The sequence below is a fragment of the Pinus tabuliformis genome, chromosome 1_2, assembly GCF_031772625.1.
Source record: "Pinus tabuliformis cultivar Carrire ecotype Pingquan chromosome 1_2, CPIR1, whole genome shotgun sequence".
In the NCBI taxonomy this organism is placed as follows: Eukaryota; Viridiplantae; Streptophyta; class Pinopsida; order Pinales; family Pinaceae; genus Pinus; species Pinus tabuliformis.
Genome location: NC_142298.1, coordinates 797,195,735 through 797,215,704, shown reverse-complemented (window position 1 = coordinate 797,215,704; position 19,970 = coordinate 797,195,735). Strand labels below are relative to the sequence as shown.

General features: G+C 40.2%; 1 protein-coding gene across 1 annotated transcript in view; it reads left to right on the top strand.

Moving 5' to 3' along the window:
• LOC149208304 (uncharacterized) overlaps nt 1–19,970 on the top strand; it is a 356,138-nt gene that overhangs the window by 189,252 nt on the left and 146,916 nt on the right. The window lies entirely within an intron of this gene.

The window sequence follows — 19,970 nt, the reverse complement described above, 5'->3', positions numbered from 1 at the left end:
GATGAAATTCTTAGCTCGAGTCGTTGGGATTGTGGCTTGTCAACCCATCCACCCAGGTTCCAGTCTCTGGCGGCACACTTTAGCTTGTATTGATTAGACTCAAGGAGCAGCCCCAGCGAGTTTTCACTCCATCCATTTGGGACATCTTGGCTCTTGCTAATGTGAAAATTCGCTGTAATAATTGATTTATTTCTCCTACTTATTTATGATAAGTTATTTCCCAATACTTAAGTAAATACCAAAATAAATTCAGTTGCAGACTTCACAAACTAGAACTGAAAACTAAATTGCAAGAGAAACATCAGCGTATGAACAATCACATTGACACACTTGGGTCCCTAGAAAAACCCAATGTGGGAAAACCAGTGCAACAAATCTGAGGATTCTTATTATTGGCAGTAAATATCTTAATACAATCTAGGATGTCCATCTAGCAATCCTTTACAAAGAAAATATTGGCAGAAAATCTGAGTGAGTTTTACCTCACTTCACCTGACAGAATTTTGGCTAATTCGGCACAAGACTGGCTAACCCCGCTTATTTCTGTGTTGGCTCTACGTCAACCCTGTGTCACCTTCTCTGCCCTCTGCGTCATCTCTCTCGGTTGTTCCGGCGGTTCCCAGTAGTTCCGACAGTTCTTGGCAGTTCTGGCAGTTCCCGATAGTTCCGTCTATTTCGATAGTTTTGGATTCTGTGTGACAGGCAACTTTTCTGCTCTACATCAGGACTGTGTAGGCCCAGACTAGCCTAGTGCCAGCTCTCCCGACTATTGTGTTGCTTCTCTGCAATCTCTCTCCGCCTCTCTGTTCTGTACTTTTGGAATGCCCTTCCCCCGGATTCTCTGTGCCCCTTTGCTGCAACGTCTCCCCAATCTATTTTCCTCTTGAGAACTTCGTACCTCAAAAAATTGATTTCCTCAATCTCTCTGTGTGTTTCCAAATGAACCCCAAGCCTCCATTTTATACTTTTCCTGTTGAGTCTTCAACGACCGAGATAAAGTCTCTAATCAACAACTAAGATTAAAACATGACTTGATTTGCCTTCTAGATCATTCTCATGCATATTTTGATTAATACCCATTAATATTTAATGACTTAGGAACTCCATTAAAAATATTAATTATTTTAATAAAATACAATCCAGGTGGAATTTCACCAAACAATTTCTAGGTTCTTTAGAACTCATGTGCCTTAGCCTTTCCACCAATATTCAAGGCTAGAGCACTTTTGATGCTACCAAAAACTAACACTCTTTTAGTGAGGAAAGTGCTCTAACAACAATGTCCACCTTCATGCTGCTCTGTTTCTGAAGCATCTCCTTTCTGCACTACTGCTGCCACCAACACTGTGCTATTACTGCTACTATACTACTGCCCATGACACTACCACTGCCACTGCTACATATGTACTACAACTCCCTGTCAAACACTGCATCATTCTATTGAAAGGGATTTTCCAACATACCATATGTTCCCAAAATTGAACAATCTTGGCTCTTCCTAGAGCCTTGGTGAGCATGTCTCCCACCTGATTTCCTGTGGGAGTGTACTCCAACTATAACATTCCACGCTAAACACAGTCTTTAATAAAGTGACGCAGAATATTGATGTGTTTGGAGCGAGCATGAAATACTGGATTTTCAGAGAGCTTGATACAACTTTGATTATCACAGAAGATCCTTGTCACTTCCATCCTTCTCCTGAATAGATTTACAAGCAGTTTCTTGAGCCATATAGCTTCACATGTTGCTTTGATCGCTGCCATATACTCAGCTTCAGCAGAGCTCAGAGCTATAGACTTCTGCTTCTTACTGCAGAGGTCATCCCAAATCCAATACTGAAGAAATACCCAGTGGTACTTTTCCTATCTACTAAAATTCCTCCCCAATCTGCATCAGTGAATCCATTCAATAAGATATCATTACCCTTGGTGTACCTTAATCCAAAATTTAGTGTTCCATGCACATACTTGAGAATGTGCTTTGCTGCTACCCATTGCACCCTTTTTGGTTCCACCATGAACCGACTAAGGGTGTTGACAACATAACACAAGTTTGGCCTGGTGTTGACCAGATACATAAGTGACCCAATGAGTTGTCTGTATAAGGTGGGGTCCACTTGTCTCCCGAAACATTTATTTTCTTCCAATTGGTAATCATAGGTGTAGCCATAGGTCGAAAATCTTGCATTTTGAATCTGTTTAGAATTTATGATGCATATCTTCCTTGGCCAAGGAAGATCTCACCATCCTGCTGCCAAACTTCCAATCCCAGAAAATAGTGCATTAGCCCCAAATCCTTCATATCAAACTCAATTTCTAGGTTCTTCTTACAATCCTCTATGAGTCTAGATGATCCTGTCAAAAATAGATCATCCAAATACAACACAAGAATCAACAACTCACCTTCTACCAACAGATAATAAAGATTGGGATCGACATCGCTCTTGATGAATCCCAACTGTTGTAAGTAGCTGTCAATTTGACCATACCAAGCTCTGGGTGCTTGTCTTAGCTCGTACAAGACTTTCTTCAACCTGCACACACGATTTCTCTTTTCATGTGTTTCGAAACCTTCTGGTTGTTTGATATATACCTCTTCTTCTATCACCCCATTCAAGAATGTTGTCTTGACATCCATTTGGTGAATTGCCCATCTCATTTGTGCTACAAGGGATATGATGGATCCAATAGAGGTATATCGAGCTACCGGGGCAAAGGCTTCGTCATAGTCTATTCCTTCCTTTTGCGCATATCCTTTTGCAACAAACCTAGCATTGTACTTATCTGCATTGCCATTTGCAACTTACTTGATCTTTTAGATCCATCTCGAACCTACAACTGATTTGTTCTCTGGTCTTGGTACAATTTCCCAGACATCATTTGTCATGATAGAACTGTACTTTTCTACCATGGCATCCACCCATACCTGGTGTTGTACGGATTCTTGAAAACTAGAGTGTTTTTCGACCTGAGCTACCAATGCTTGGTACCTGTCAGGTTGTCTACACTACCTTTTCTTGGCTCTAGGAGCTCCAACTAATTCCTCTCTGTCCCTCAGAGTCTGTTGTACTTCTTGGCTTGTTCTTCCGTTGGTGGTGGGAGGTTCCATCTGTTCCTCTTCCTGTACCTACTGTGACACTCTCAGCTCCTCTTCTCTTGAGGAGATGCTAGTATTGGTCACTGTGCTTGAACAAGATGCTTGTCTTCCTGCTAGATCTGATCCTTGTTGCTAGACTAGAGAAGCATCCTCATCCTGTTCTTCAAATTTCATCTCATGAGATTTCCTGAAGGCTCTATCTTCCATGAACTTCACATCCCGCCTTACTACAATCTTTTTGTAGCTCGGAATGTAGAACCGATACACCTTTGAAGTCTCACTATAACCTACTAGATACCCAACTTCGGCAGTCTGCTCTAACTTTCTCCACTTCTCTTCTAGAATATGGCAATAAGCTACACTTCCAAATATCCTGAGGTGACTTACTTCTGGCTTCTTTCCTGTGAAAATTCCCTCTGGTGTCTTTTTTCCTAAAGCCTTGTGAGGAGTCCTATTCTGAATGTGTACAGTCGTGCTGCATGCTTCTGCCCATAAAAAATTGGGTAGATTCTGATCATATAACATCGCCTTTGTTGCTCCAACAATAGTTCTATTCTTCCTTTCTGCAACTCCATATTGTTTTGAATTATAGGGTGTTGTCCATCCTCTTAAGATCCCTTCTCTTGGACATAAAACAATGAAGTTCTTATCCGTGTATTCTCCACCATTGTCTGAGCGCAATATCTTGATCTTCCTTCCTGTCAGGTTTTCCACTAGAGCCTTAGACTCTTTAAACCGATCAAAGACCTCATCCTTGGTTCTCAAAAAATAGATCCAAGCTTTCTTGGAATGGCCATCTATGAAGACAATAAAACACTGAGCGCCACTGATGGCCCTTGTAGACATCGGACCACAAATGTCTGAATGTATTAACCCCAATACACTTTTAGCTCTATTGTTGCTTCTGGAATATGCTTCTTTGGCGTACTTACCTAGCATGCAACCTCTGCATGTATCATCATGCTTGGTAGTAAGCACTGTAACCCTCGTAACAGTTTCCTTGAGCATCTGTGACACCCCAAGATGTAAGTGTCCCATCCTCCTATGCCACAACTCATTTAATTACTTTTCTCCATCGACATTACTCTTATCAGTGCCATAGGAGACTCGAGTTGCAACTTGTATAATCTATTGCTTCGAGCTCCAATATGGGCCCTCTTTTTCCACCTTGGATGCTTGACATATACTCTATTACTAATGAAGTATACATCGTATCCCTTATCTTGTAATTGAGAGGCAAAAGTCAAATTCATTCCCATACCTGGCACATGCAGTACATTCATGGCCCGAAGACTATCTCCTGCTATTGTCTGGAATATAGCGGTTCCTTTTCCTACTGGGGTGCACATTTTCCTATTACCCATTGTGATTTGAAAGTTCATTTGTTCCTCTTGATAGCTCAAGAAATATTCTCATTCTGGTCATATGAGCTGAAGCCCCGCTATCAATGTACCAATCCTCGGCTGATGCAAAATTTGATAGGCAAGCAAACTCCTCTTCCAGCATGGAAGCTAATTTGGAAATATTCTGATCCTTATTGTTCTCCATGCCCTTTTTCTTTGTTACCATCTTGCTTGAATCTTGCTCTGATACCATGTGAAATTTTGCTACAATAATTGATTTATTTATCCTACTTATTTATGATAAGTTATTTACCAATACTTCAGTAAATACCAAAATAAATTCAATTGCAGACTTCACAAACTAGAACTGAAAATTAAACGGAAAGAGGAACATCAACATATGAACAATCACATTGACACAATTGTTTTTGGACAATCGTCCCCGGAAAAACTCAATGTGGGAAAACCGGTGCAGCAAATCTAAGGATTCTTATTATTGAAAGTAAATATCTGAATACAATCTAGGATGATCATCTAGCAATCCTTTACAGGGAAAATACTGGCGGAAAATCTGAGTGAGTTTTACCTCACTTCACCAGGCAAAATTCTGGCTGATCCAGCACAAGACTGGCTAACCTTGACTATTAGTGCGACTCTACATTAGCCCTGCGTCACCTTCTCTGCCCTCTGCTTCAGCTCTCCAGCAGTTCCCGGCAGTTTCGGCAGTTCTGGATTCTACGTGACAGGCAACTTTTCTACTCTGCGCTGGCCCTTCTGGCTCTGCGTCAGGATTGCGTGGGCCTAGACTGGCCTAGCGTCAGATCTCCTGACTACTGCGCTGCTTCTCTGCAAGCTCTCTCTGCCTCTTTGTTATATATTTTTCGGAAATTCCTTCTCCCGGATTGTCTCTGCCCCTCAGCTGCAATATCTCCCCAATCGATTTTCCTCCTCAAAACTTCTCACCTCAGAAAATCAGCGTTCTCAATCTTTCTATGTGTTTTCAAATGAACCCCAAGCCTCCATTTTATATTTTACTTGTTGAGTCTTCAACGGATGAGATTAAGTTTCTAATCAATGGCTAAGATTAAAACATGACTTGACCCACTTTCTAGATCATTCTCACCCATATTTTGATTAGAACCCATTAATATTTTAATTTCCCTAAGTTTAGACTTAGGAACTCCATTAAAAATATTAATTATTTTAATAAAATACAATCTGGGTGGAATTTCACCAAATGGTTTCTGGGTTCTTTAGAACTCATGTTCCTTAGCCTCTCCACCAATTTTCAAGGCTAGAGCACTTCCGATGCTACCATGAACTAATAGCTTAGTCATTGGGTCTTTTATGTCAAAACAAATGTTGAAATTCTAGCTGCAAACTTTAAAAGAAATCTGCTTTTATGAGCCACTATAGAACCTCTTCTTTTTTTGACTGACATATGCCAGTCATAGGGGGGTATCCCTTCCCTTTGTGTGTGCTGACTTTTAGCTTAAATCTCCACAATTGAGTCACAACAGAAATCACAAGAAATTTGCATTTGACAAGCACAAAACTGCCAAAGAAAAAAAAATATTTAATTGAAGTTTGACTGGTAGAATTTCATTTAAGAAACAATTGCTAGAAGTGGGAATGATTAGAAGGAATAGTCTCCTGTAGGTGATTTAATAAAAGTCAAGATATAGGGAAAAAATAGTGTTTTGGGTCTGCAATCAAATATCAGAGACTAACAAGATAGAAAAGCTTAAAATCAAGCATAAGACACCTTTGTTTTTTTATTAATCGAAGAGTTGGTTGCATTACACTGACCAAACTGAAAACGAATCTTCTGACAAATCCTTGCAAGATGAGAACCCTGTTAGAGAGAGAGAGAGAGAGAGAGAGAGAGAGAGAGAGAGAGAGTTGTAATAAGCTGCTGCTCTATTAGGAAAATCCCCCACTAGAATGAGGCTTTCACTCTCCTTTATCACAACCATGGGTGTTAATCTCTAGGAAGGTCTGAGTTTGTCTTCATGTGTAACTATCTCTTGGCTAGTCCTCATACTTCATGCAAGTTCTAGTGGAAAGTTGGGAATGGAGTGGAGTGAAGTAAATAAGACCAAGAGAGGTAGTTTGGATTAGTGAGTGGAGATTGAATTAAAGAGAGAACTGAGGTCAAACTAGTTAAGACAAGTAGTCATGATTGAGGTGGCGAGAAGTGGAGTGAATAAGGTGTGTTATGAGAGAGGAAGAAACTCTCATGAGAGGGAGGATGAGTCAACATGGAAAGGAGGATGAGTTTAGTGGACAAAGTTTAGTCAATTGGGCATGAGACATTTAACTAAGAGTATCTTAATCGAGATTACCACCAACTGCCACCTTGCCTTCCAACTAATGTATGCATCTCTATTTATCTCATTTTAATTACATGCATGTGTCCCAATCCCATTAATACTTGTGCACGATGCCAAATGTCATTCCCTAGAGTGGCCATGTGTCACCATAAGAAGGTTTCCTCATGTCACATCATGTGTCTGCCACATGTCACACATGTTTGGACATTGCTAAGAATAGAAACTTTATAAATACCCCCCCGATATTATACTCATTGAACTCAACTTTTTCGAGGTTAATCCAAAGGTTTATTCAAAACTAACTAGAAAGTACCTATGCCCATACTGCTGAAACAAATCTCTCCATCTTTGTAACTTGTCTCTAGAAAATGATAGAACCAATTAGATGACCTTCTTCAAGGCCTCAAAGTGAAACCAACCTTGAATTCATGTACGAGTGCCTAAAATTCATCACCAATTACCAGCAAGATGATGCAAGTGGGTTCTTAACCCTCTTGCAGATCTAGTGGTTAACAATGGCGACCTAAGGGGGCGATGTCTCATTGGGGACACCCAGAGTATCAATATCTTTGATCATGTGAAAATTTCTAACACAAAATTCTACTGCAGTAACTAATTTATTTCACCTACTTATTTCTCACAATAAGTTATTTACGAAACATTTTAGTAAACATTAAAATAAATTCTACTACAGTTATCACATAATTACATAGAGAAAATAACATTGTTATGCAAGAACAAGAATCAATCACATTAACACAGTTGTTTTTGGACAATTGTCCCTGAAAAAACCTAATGTGGGAAAACTGGTGCAACAGATGAGGGTTTTATTAATCTTTAGCAACAATTGCTTTACAAGGAATGATTCACAGAAAAATTGAGACACTTTTGAGAGAAAACACCTGCAACAAGGTTTCTCCACCTCTGGAGAAGTTCTGACACCCTGGAGACCCTTCACCCACCTCTGCATCACTTTTGTGTCACTCTATGTCAGTCTGCATCAGCCTACATGAGGACTGCGTCTCTGATGGTACTGTCTCCCTGCTCTTCCCTTTGCGTTGTCTTTTGAATGCCCTGCATCACCTCCTCCTCAGTCATTGACTGTTGTTCATGCTCTCCTCTTCTTTCACCCCAGAACTCTCCCTCTCAAATCGAACTCCTTCTCCTTGAGAATTGATTTCCCTCCGGGTACTGAGTATTTGCTCGGTGCGTCCCCAAATGACTCTCAAGTCTTCTCTTATACTTTTCATGTTGATGAATCAATGGCTGAGATTAAGTATCTAATCAATGGGCGAGATTCAGTATCTAATCAATGGCCAAGATTAAGTATCTAATCAATGGGAAAGATTAAGTATCTAATCAATGGCTAAGATTAAAATAGACTTGATCCTCGTCTCTTAGAAGCTTCTCAGCCATATCTTTATTAATACCCATTAATAATTTTATTTTCCTAAGTTTGGACTTAGGAACCCATTAAAAATATTAATTATTTTAGCAACTCCTCATCTGGGTGTAATTTCTCCAAATGATTTCTATGTCTCGGAGATTTCATGTATTCTAGCCCCTCCACAAAGTTTCAGAGCTAGAGCATATCCGATGCTATCGAAAATCAACACTCCCTCTTAGCAAGGAATGTGCTCTAGCAATACTTCCCAACAAAAGCATCACACTGATCCATGACATCTGTCCTCTACGCTGTTGATGCTTGGTCTAGTGCCCCTCATCCATTGCATTACTGTGACCTGTACTGCTGGCCATGACATTGTAACTTCTGTACCGCAACTCCCTCTAAATATGTTGCATCACGCTGCCCATAGCACTTTCACTGCTAACTGCTGCAGTGCAACTCCTTATACTATCCGCTGCCGCTGCTGAAATGGATTCTTTACCATACCCATCTTCTCCCTGAAGTAAACAAACTTTGTTCGTCCTAGGGCCTTAGTGAGAATGTTTGCCACATGTTCTCCTGTTGGGGTATACCTCAACTGTACTGCCCCTCGTTGGACATAGTCTCTGACAAGGTGACACTTGATATCAATGTGCTTCAACCGATCATGAAAGACTGGATTCTCAGAGAGCTTTATGCAAATCTGATTATCACACAAAATACTTGTTGCTTCCATCTTTCTCCTAAATATATTCACAAGGAATTTCCTAAGCCATATGGCTTTGCATGAAGCTGTGCTAGCTGCCATATATTCATCTTCAGCTGAACTTAGAGCCACAAATTTCTATTTCCTACTACACCAGGAGGTCATTCCTGATCCAATACTGAGACAGTACCCAGTGGTACTTTTCCGATCTATTGAACTTCCAACGCATTTTGCGTCAGTGAACCCACTTAACTTGATGTCATTGCCTCGGGTGTACATTATTCCATGCTCAACTGTTCCTCATATATATTTGAGAACATGCTTGGCTGCTGCCCAGTGCGCCCTCTTTGGTTCTACCATGAACTGACTGAGGGTGTTGACAACGTAACAAATGTCTGGCTTGGTATTGACCAAATACATCAGGGACCCTATGGGCTACCTGTACAAGGTGGGATCGACTTCTTTATCTTCGGATGCATCAATCTTCTTCCAGTTGGTGATCATTGGAGTAGCCATAGGTCTACAGTCCTGCATCTTAAATCTTTTCAAAATCTCTGTAGCGTATCTCCCTTGCCCAAGGAAAATTTCACCCTTCTGCTGCCAAACTTCCAACCCCAGGAAATAATGCATTTGTTCCAAATCCTTCATGTCAAATTTTGTGGTTAGGTTCTCCTTGCAATCGTTGAGCTGCGATGATCTTGTCAGAAAGAAATCATCCACATATAAAGCCAGGATTAGAGGCTCATTCTCTACAACTAGATAGTAGAGGTTAGGATCTGCGTCACTCTTGACGAATCCCATATTTTGCAAGTAAGCATCAATTCAACCGTACCATGCTCTAGGTGCTTGTTGAATCCCATACAAAGCTTTCTTCAATATGCATACATGAGATTCCTTCTCATGTGTCGCAAAACCCTCTGGTTGTTCAATGTATACTTTTTCTTCTATCACCCCGTTCAAGAATGCTGTCTTGGCATCCATCTGGTGAATCTCCCACCCCATTTAAGCTGCAAGGGATATCACGGATCTAATAGAAGTATACATGGCTACTGGGGTGAAGGTTTCTTCATAGTCTATCCCTTCCTTTTGAGCAAGCCCCTTATCCACAAACTTGGCTTTGTATTTTTCTACACTGCCATTTCCAGCGTATTTGACTTTGTAGAGCCATATCGACCCTACAACTGACTTGTCCTGAAGTCGAGGTACCACTTCCTAGACATCATTGACCATTATGAAACTGTATTCCTCCACCATAGCATCTACCCATACTTGATGCTGAATGACCTCCTGAAAAATGGAGGGTTCTCCAACCTGAGCTACCAAGACTTGGTATCTGTCTAGATGTCTTCGCTCCCTTTTCTCGTTCCTGGGCACTGCGACAAAATTCTCTACATCTCGAAGTATCTGTTGAAGTTGCCTGCTCGTTCTACCACTGGTAGTGGGTATATATATCTGCTCCTTTTCCTGAGGCTCCTCCTCCTCTGGAGTTTTGTCTTTAGGAGAAATACTAGTGCTAGTTTCTGCTAGTCGAAGTGGCTTGACCAACGAATCATCCTTTGACTGCTCTTTGGAAGGCATTTCTCGGGATTTTCTGAAGGCTCTGTCCTCCATGAACTTTAGATCCTGTCGAATTACGATCTTCCTATTCCCTGGAAGATAGACTCTATATTCCTTAGCATTCTCGCTATATCCTACAAGATATCCTTTCTCCGCAGTCTGATCCAATTTCTTCCTCTTCTCTTCGGGTACATGGTAATATTCCAAACTCCCAAATATCTTGAAATGACTCACCTTAGGCTTCTTACTGATAAAGACACTCTCCGAAGTAATCTTACCTAAAGTCCTGTGAGGAGTCCTATTCAGGATATACACTGCCGTGTTGCATGCCTTTGCCCTTAGAAACTTGGGTATATCCTGATCATACAACATTGCCTTAGTTGCTTCAACAATAGTCTGGTTCTTCCTTTCTGCTACTCCATTTTGCTCTGGATTATAGGGGTTTGTCCACTCTCTTTTAATGCCTTCCCTTGCGCAAAACTCAGTGAAGTCCTTGTCGATGTATTCTCCACCATTGTCTGAGCGCTATATCTTTATCTTCTTTCCTATTAGATTCTCAACTAGAGCCTTGAACTCTTTGAATCGATCAAAAACCTCATCCTTGGTTTTTAGAAAGTAGATCCAAGTCTTTTTGGAACAATCATCAATGAAGGTGACGAAATATTTAGCACCACTAAGAGCTTTTATGGACACGAGTTCACAGATATCTGTGTATTAATCCCAGAACACTCTTAGCCCTATTGTTGCTTCTGGAAAATGTTGCCTTGGCATACGTGCCTATTGCACATCCTTTGCATACATCATCTCATTCGGTACTTAATTTTGGAACTCCTGATACTCTTTTCCCGAGAATTCTTAGAGCCCCATGGTGTAAATGTCCCATCCTCTTGTGCCATAGTTCATTTAAATCTTTGTCCCCACTACTGCCTATCAGTGCCATTGGAGATTCTAGTTGTAATCTATACAGCTTGTTACTTCTGATTCCAATCCGGGCCTTATTTTTCCAACTCAGGTATTTGACATATACTTTCTCCTTGATGAAGAAAATGACATAGCCCTTGTGTTGAAGCTGAGATACAGAGAGTAAGTTCATCGCCAATCCTGGCACATGTAGCACATTGGTTGCTCGAATCCCATCCCCTGCTTTTGTTTGAAAGACTACAGTGCCTCTTCCTACGGGGGTACACTTTGCCTTATTTCCCACGGTGATCTGAAAATTCACCCTTTCTTCTCGATAATTCGAAAAACATTCTCGTATTCCTGTCATATGCCAGGAATCTCCACTATCTATATACCAAACCTTGGAGGAGGTAGAATTCGCTAGGCAAGCGACTTCTTCTTTCAGTTTGGAAGCTAACATAGAATAATTGTGATCCATGTTCTTCGTGCTTTCTTCTTTCTCTGGAGATCTACGTGAGTCCCTCTGAGTTGATGCCTCGGCATCATGCTCCTGACCCATAGCGGATTCTTCTATCCTGTTTCCCAATCTCTTCTCCGATACCATCTGAATATTTCTAACAAGAAATTCTATTGCAGTAACTAATTTATTTCACCTACTTATTTCTCACAATAAGTTATTTATGAAACCCTTCAGTAAACCTTAAAATAAATTCTACTGCAGTTATCACATAATTACATAAAGAAAATAATAGTGATATGCAAGCACAAGAATCAATCACATCAACACAATTGTTTTTGGAGAATTTTCCCCGAAAAAGCCTGATGTGGGAAAATCTGTGCAGTAGATGAGGGTTTTATTAATCTTCAGCAACAATTGATTTAAAAGGAATGATTCACAGAAAATATGAGACACTTTTGAGAGAAAACACCTAAAACAAGGTTTCTCCTCGTTCTGGAGAAGTTCTGACACCTTGGAGACCCTTCACCTAACTCTGCGTCACTTCTGCGTCACTCTGTGTCAGTCTGTGTCAGCCTGTGTCTCCAATGGTGTTGTCTCCCTGCTCTTCCCTCTGCACTGTCTCTCGAATGCCCTACATCACCTCATCCTCAGTCACTGCCTGCTGTTAATGCCCTCATCTTCTTTCACCCTACAACTCTCCCTCTAAAATCGAAATCCTTATCTTTGAGAATTGATTTCCCTCAGGGTACTAAGTATCTTCCCAGTTCGTCTCCAAATGACTCTCAAGTCTTCTCTTATACTTTTCTTGTTGATGAATCAACGACTGAGACTAAGTATCTAATCAACGGCTAAGATTAAATAGAGTTGATCCTCGTCTCTTAGAAGCTTCTCACCCATATTTTTATTAATACCCATTAATATTTTTTATTTTCCTAAGTTTGGAGTTAGGAACCCTTTAAATATATTAATTATTTTAATAACTCCTCATCCAGGTGGAATTTCTCCAAATGATTTCTGGGTCTTAGAGATCTCATGTGTTCTAGTCCCTCCACAAAGTTTTAGAGCTAGAGCACATCCGATGCTACCCAAAATCAACACTCCCTCTTAGTGAGGAGTGTGCTTTAGCAATACTTCCCAATAGAAGCATCACACTGATCCACGACATCGATCCTTTGCGTTGTTGATGCTTGGTCTACTACCCCTCATCCACTATGTTGTTGCGACCTGTATTGTTGTCCATGACACTGTAACTGTCATTGCTAGATTCGTACCGCAACTCCCTCTGAATATGTTGCATCATCCTGCCCATAATGCTGTCACTGCTAATTGCTACACTGCAACTCCTTATACTATTCGCTTCCGCTACTGAAATGGATTCTTCACCATACCCATCTTCTCGCTGAAGTAAACAAACTTTTTTCGTCCTTGGGCCTTGGTGAGAATGTTTGCCACCTATTCTCCTGTTGGGGTGTACCTCAACTGTACTGCCCCTCGTTGGACACAATCTCTAATAGTGACACTTGATATCAATGTGCTTCGACCGATCATGAAAGACTGGATTCTTAGAGAGCTTGATGCAACTCTGATTATCACACAAAATACAGGTCGCTTCCATCTTTCTCCTAAATAGATTCACAAACAATTTCCTAAGCCATATGGCTTTGCATGAAGTTGTGCTAGCTGCCATATATTCAGCTTCAACTGAGCTCAGATCCACATATTTATGTTTCCTACTACACCAGGAGGTCATTCCTGATCCAATGCTGAAACAGTACCCAATGGTACTTTTCTGATCTACTAAACTTCCAGCCTAATCTCTATCAGTGAACCCACTCAACCTGATGTCATTGCTTTTGGTGTACATTAGTCCATGCTCGACGGTTCCTCGTATATATCTGAGAACATGCTTGGCTGCTACCCAGTGCGCCCTCTTTGGTTCTACCATGAACTGACTGAGGGTTTTGAGAGTGTAACAAATGTCCGGCCTAGTGCTGACCAGATACATCAAGGACCCTATGGGCTGCCTGTACAGGGTGGGATCGACTTCTTTATCTTTGGATGCACCAATCTTCTTCCAGTTGGTGATCATTGGAGTTGCCATAGGTGTAGAATCCTGCATTCTAAACCTTTTCAAAATCACTATAGCGTATCTCCCTTTCCCAAGGAAAATTTCACCCTTCTACTGCCAAACTTCCAACCCCAGGAAATAATGCATCCATTCTAAATACTTCATGTCGAATTCTGTGACTAGGTTCTCCTTGCAATCTTTGATGAGCCTGTATGATCTTGTCAGAAAGAGATCATCCACATATAAAACTAGGATTAGAGGCTCATTCTCTACAAGCAGATAGTAGAGGTTAGGATCTGTGTCACTCTTGACGAATCCCATCTTTTGCAAGTAGACATCAATTTGACCATACCATGCTCTAGGTGCTTGTTTAAGCCCATACAAAGCTTTCTTCAATCTGCATACATGAGATTCCTTATCATGTGTCTCAAAACCCTCTCGTTGTTCAATGTATACTTGTTCTTCTATCACCCCATTCAAGAACACCATCTTGACATCCATCCGATGCATCTCCCACCCCATCTAAGCTATAAGGGATATCGCGGATCTAATAGAAATATACTTTCATACTCGGGTGAAGGTTTCTTTGTAATCTATCCCTTCCATCTGAACAAACCCCTTAACCACAAACTTGGCTTTGTATTTTTTTACACTGTCATCTATAACGTATTTGATTTTGTAGAGCCATCTTATCCCTACAACTGACTTGTCTTGAGGTCGAGGTACCACTTCGTAGACATCATTGCCCATTATGGAACTGTATTCCTCCACCATAGCATCTACCCATACTTGATGATGAACGACCTCTTAAAAACTAGAGGGTTCTCCAACCTGAGCTACCAAGGCTTGGTATTTGTCTGGATGTCTCCGCTCGCTTTTCTCATTCCTGGGCACCCTGACCAAATTGTCTACATGTCGGTGTCTGTCAAAGTTCCCGACTTGTTCTACCACTGGTTGTCGGTATATCTATCTGCTCCTCTTCTTGATGCTCCTCCTCTGGAGATTTGACTTTAGGAGAAATACTAGTGCTAGTTTTTGTTGGTCAGAGTGACTGGACCAATGGATCATCCTTTGACTGCTCTTTGGAAGACATTTCTCGGGATTTTCTGAAGGCTCTGTCCTCCATGAACTTTACATCCCGTCGAGTTGCGATCTTCCTATTCCCCGGAAGATAGACTCTATATGCCTTAGCATTCTCGCTATATCCTACAAGATATCATTTCTTCGCAGTCTGATCCAATTTCTTCCTCTTCTCTTCGGGTACATGGCAGTATGCCAAACTCCCAAATATCCTGAAATGACTCACCACAGGCTTCTTACCGGTAAAGGCACTCTCTAGAGTAATCTTACCTAAAGCCCTGTGAGGAGTCCTGTTTTGGATATACACTGCTGTGTTGCATGCCTCTGCCCATAGAAACTTGGGCATATCCTGATCATACAACGTTGCCTTAGCTTCTTCAATAATAGTTCGGTTCTCCCTTTCTGCTACTCTATTTTGCTCCAAATTTTAGGGTCTGTCCACTCCCTTCTAATGCCTTCCCTTGCACAAAACTCAGTGAAGTCCTTGTTGATGTATTCTCCACCATTGTCTGAGCACAATATCTTTATCTTCTTTCCTGTCAGATTCTCAACTAGAGCCTTGAACTCTTTGAATTGACCAAAAACCTCATCCTTGGTTTTTAGAAAGTAGATCCAAGTCTTTCTGGAATGGTCATCAATGAAGGTGACGAAATGTTCGGCACCAATAAGAGCTTTTGTGGTCATGGGTCCATAGATATCTGAGTGTATTAATCCCATACCAGTGTTTCTCTATTGTTGCTTCTAGAAAATGTTGCCTTGGCGTACTTTGTCGATTTGGGGTAGCATCGGATGTGCTTTAGCCACAAAATTTGGTGGAGAGGTTGGGGCACATGAGATCTCCAATACCCAGAAGGGGTTTGGGAAAATTTTAAATAGATTAGGAGATATTAAAATAATTAATATTTTTAATGGAGTTCCTAAGTTTAAACTTAGGCAAAATAAAATATTAATCTGTATTAATATGAATTTGTGTTAGAGAGGTCCAAAAGACATGGATCAAGCCAAATCTAATCTTAGTCGTTGATTAGGGAATTAATCTCGGCCGTTGAGATGTCAATAGGAAAAGTATAAGAGGAGGCTTGAGGGTCACTTGGAGAACACACCAGATGATCAGTCATTCTATTCTCTAGAGCGGGGTTTGCTAAGAGAGATAGAATCAGTGATCAGGAGAGCAGCTGAGGGGCATTGAGTATAGAGGAATAGAGAAGGCAGAGATTGTGTTGGGAGAGTAGCGCAACAACCAAGGAGGGTGATGCAGAGCCAGCAAGGGCTCACGCAGGGCCATGCAGAGGCAGCCAAGTGCTGCGTAGAGCACCAAAGGGGCCAATGTAGCTGATGTAGAGGCTCCCAAAGTTGACGCAGGGCTTCCTCGGGCTTACACGGGCCAAGAAAGGCTGACGTAGGGCCAACGTGAGACAGAGAGCGGCTGACGCAGTCCAGATTGGGTAGACGTTGGGGTTGCATGAGCAGTTTTGTGCTAAGGAGCTGCTGGAAGGGTTTTTTGGGGTTTCAGCCAGGAGATTTCTCTCAAACTGAGTTATAGCTGCTAAGGAAATTCTCTGTTGGGTAGGCCAATTACGACACCCAGATTGTACTATGATATTGCTTAATAAGAAAACCCTCAAATAGTTACACCAGTTTTCCTGCGTTGGGTTTTTCCGGGGACATTTGTCCAAAAATAATGGTGTCATGTGGTGTGTTTGTTCTTGTTTCTTTTAGTTGTTGATCTGTAATATGTTGAGCATGCATTGGTGTTTATTTTCAGTATTTACTTTGTAAATAACTTGTTAAAGAAAAATTAACAAGTAGGTAGGAATAAATCAGAAGAGGTGCATGAAGGGTTTCTAAATTAAATAAACCTAGAAACTTCAACATACTTGCCTAGTGTGCATCCTCTACATACATCATCTTGTTCAATACTTAATTTTGGAACTCCTAATACTGTTTTCCTGAGAATTTTCAAAGCCCCATGGTGTAAGTGTCCCATCCTCCTGTGCCATAGTTCATTCAAATATTTCTCCCCATTGTTGCCTATTAGTGTCATTAGAGATTCTAGCTGTAATATATACAACCGGTTACTTCTGATTCCAATCTTGGCCTTCTTTTTCCAACTCGGGTATTTGACATATACTTTCTCCTTAATAAAGAAAACGCCATAGCCCTTGTGTTGAAGTTGAGATACAGAGAGTAAGTTCATTGCCAATCCTGGCACATGTAGCACATTGGTTGCTCGAAGCCCATCCCCTACTTCTATTTGAAAGACTACAGTACCTCTTCCTATGGGGGTACACTTTGCCTTATTTCCCATGGTGATCTGAAAATTCACCATTTCTTCCTAATAATTTGAAAAACATTCTCGTATTCCTGTCATATGCCGGAAACTCCACTATCTATATACCAAACCTTAGAGAAGGCAGAACTCACTAGGCAAGTGACTTCTTCTTCCAGTCTGGAAGCTAACATAGAATTGTGATCCATGTTCTTCGTGCTTTCTTATTTCTCTGGAGATCTGTGTGAGTCCCTCTGAGTTGATGCATCGACACTTGCTCCTGACCCATAGCAGATTCTTCTATCCTGTTGCCCAATCTTTGATCCGATACCATGTGAAAATTTCTAACACGAAATTCTACTGCAGTAACTGATTTATTTCACCTACTTATTTCTCACTATAATTTATTTACAAAACCCTTCAGTAAACATTAAAATAATTTCTACTACAGTTATCACATAATTACATAGAGAAAATAACAGTGATATGCAAGCAAAAGAATCAATCACATCAACACAGTTGTTTTTGGAAAATTGTCCCCGGAAAAACCCAATGTGGGAAAACGGTGCAACAGATGAGGGTTTTATTAATCTTCAGCAACAATTGCTTTACAAGGAATGATTCATAGAAAGCGTTTATGAGCAGAAAGAAGAAAAAAAGACCACTGGGAAGAAAAAAAAGGCTTCATTATTATAGCCCAGTAGTCATAATTTTTTCCATTAAACTAAGGTATTTGAGTATTAGTCAAGCTTGTGCTTGATGCTGCCATTTTAATTGTTTAAAAAACTTTTTGCCTATTGGTAAATATGCTCAAAAAATCTTCCTTCAAAGCAACCTTTAACTCCCAGTAAAAACACTTACTCTTAAACTAATAAAATTTCACGCGCTCTGATACCGCATGAAAGATTTAGGAAGAGGAGTCTTCCTCAAGACTACAGTTGCAGAGATTAAAACACACAGTTGACTTCCACAACTTAAATGGAGCTAAAAACTCAAAAATTTAACACACAACAAAATAGAGTAAAACATAGTAAAAATGGGAGCAACACAATAAAACTTTGGATTATAAGTCTAATACATTAAATACATTCATATGGATACTGCGACTCCTTCACCAAGTAAATTTAAAGTTCTTACTGCAATTTACTCTTCACTAGGAGTTGCGGAGTAACAAACTGTAAAACCCGGTAACTATATGTTTTCACACACCCACCAAAAAAATTGCTCCACAATTTTCTCCTCTTGACCTCTGAGACTTACACCCTCGACTAAACTAAAAACTTCTACCCATGTATATTCAAAGATACAAATTTTAACACATTAATTCATGACAAAGTCAAAGTATTAAGAGATAATATGGGCGCTTGTACGAAATATATTTTTCTGAGCCTGCACATGTTGTGGAATACAAATAACAGTTGTGGAATAAATGTTTGACCACACATTTTTACTAACCCTGCATTAAATTCACATTCAATTCTTAAAAAAGACTATTGGGCTATAATAATTAAGAATTGAATGTGAATTTAATGCAGGGTTAGTAACAATGTGTGGTCAAACATTTATTCCACAACTGTTATTTGTATTCTGCAACATGTGCAGGCTCATGAAAATATATTTTGTACAAGCACCCATATTATGTCTTAATACTTTGACTTTGTCATGAATTAATGTGTTAAAACTTGTATCTTTGAATATAAATGGGTAGAAGTTTTTAGTGTAGTCGAGGGTGTAAGTCTCAGAGGTCAAGAGGAGAAAATCGTAGAGAAGTTTTTTTGGTGGGCACGTGAAAACATATAGTTACTGGGTTTTATAGTTTGTTACTCCGCAACTCCTGATGAAGAGTAAATTGCAGTAAGAACTTTTATTTTACTTGGTGAAGGAGTCACTGTATCATATGAATGTATTCATGTATTAGACTTATAATCCAAAGTTTTATTGTGCTGCTCCCATTTTTACTATGTTTTACTCTGTTCTGTTGTGCGTTAAATTTTTGAGTTTTTAGCTCCATTTAAGTTGTGGAAGTCAACTGTGTGTTTTAATCTCTGCAACTGTAGTCTTGAGAAAGACTACTCTTCTTAAATCTTTCATGCAGTATCAGAGCGTGTGAAATTTTATTAGTGTAAGAGTAAGTGTTTTTACTGGGAGTTAAAGGTTGCTTTGAAGGAAGATTTTTGGATCGTATTTACCAGCAGGCAAAAAGTTTTTTTAACAGTTAAAATGGAAGCATCAAGCACAAGCTTGACTAATACTCAAATACCTCAGTTTAATGGAAAAAATTATGACTACTGGGCTATAATAATGAAGGGTTTTTTTTGTTCCCAAAAATTATAACTACTGGGCTATAATAAAAAGAAGCATTTATGAGCAAAAAGACGAGGAATTCACGCCGGAAACAAGCTGAAACCCCCGCTGACGCTCCAAAGGAAGCTCAAGTGACTGAAGAGCAAGGGCAATCCTCTGGAAGCAAAATAAAGAAAAGATCACTGGAAAAGCCAATAGGTGGCAAGACACCAAAAAGGAGGGTTAGAGTTAGCACCCAGCCAGAGCCCTCGCCTCCATCTAGAAAGAGGTCAAGCAAGCATAAGGATGTAGGGGAGAAAAAAGAAGAAGAACAGGCCCATCCTAAAGAGGTTCCTTTACCAGGTAAGGACGAGACCCAAACCTTGCTGCGTAAAATTGAAAAATTAGAAAAAGAAAATAAAGAATTAAGGCAACAATTAGAGGATAGTAAAGTAGAAACAAGGGTCTCGGGTCTGGATACTTTGGTA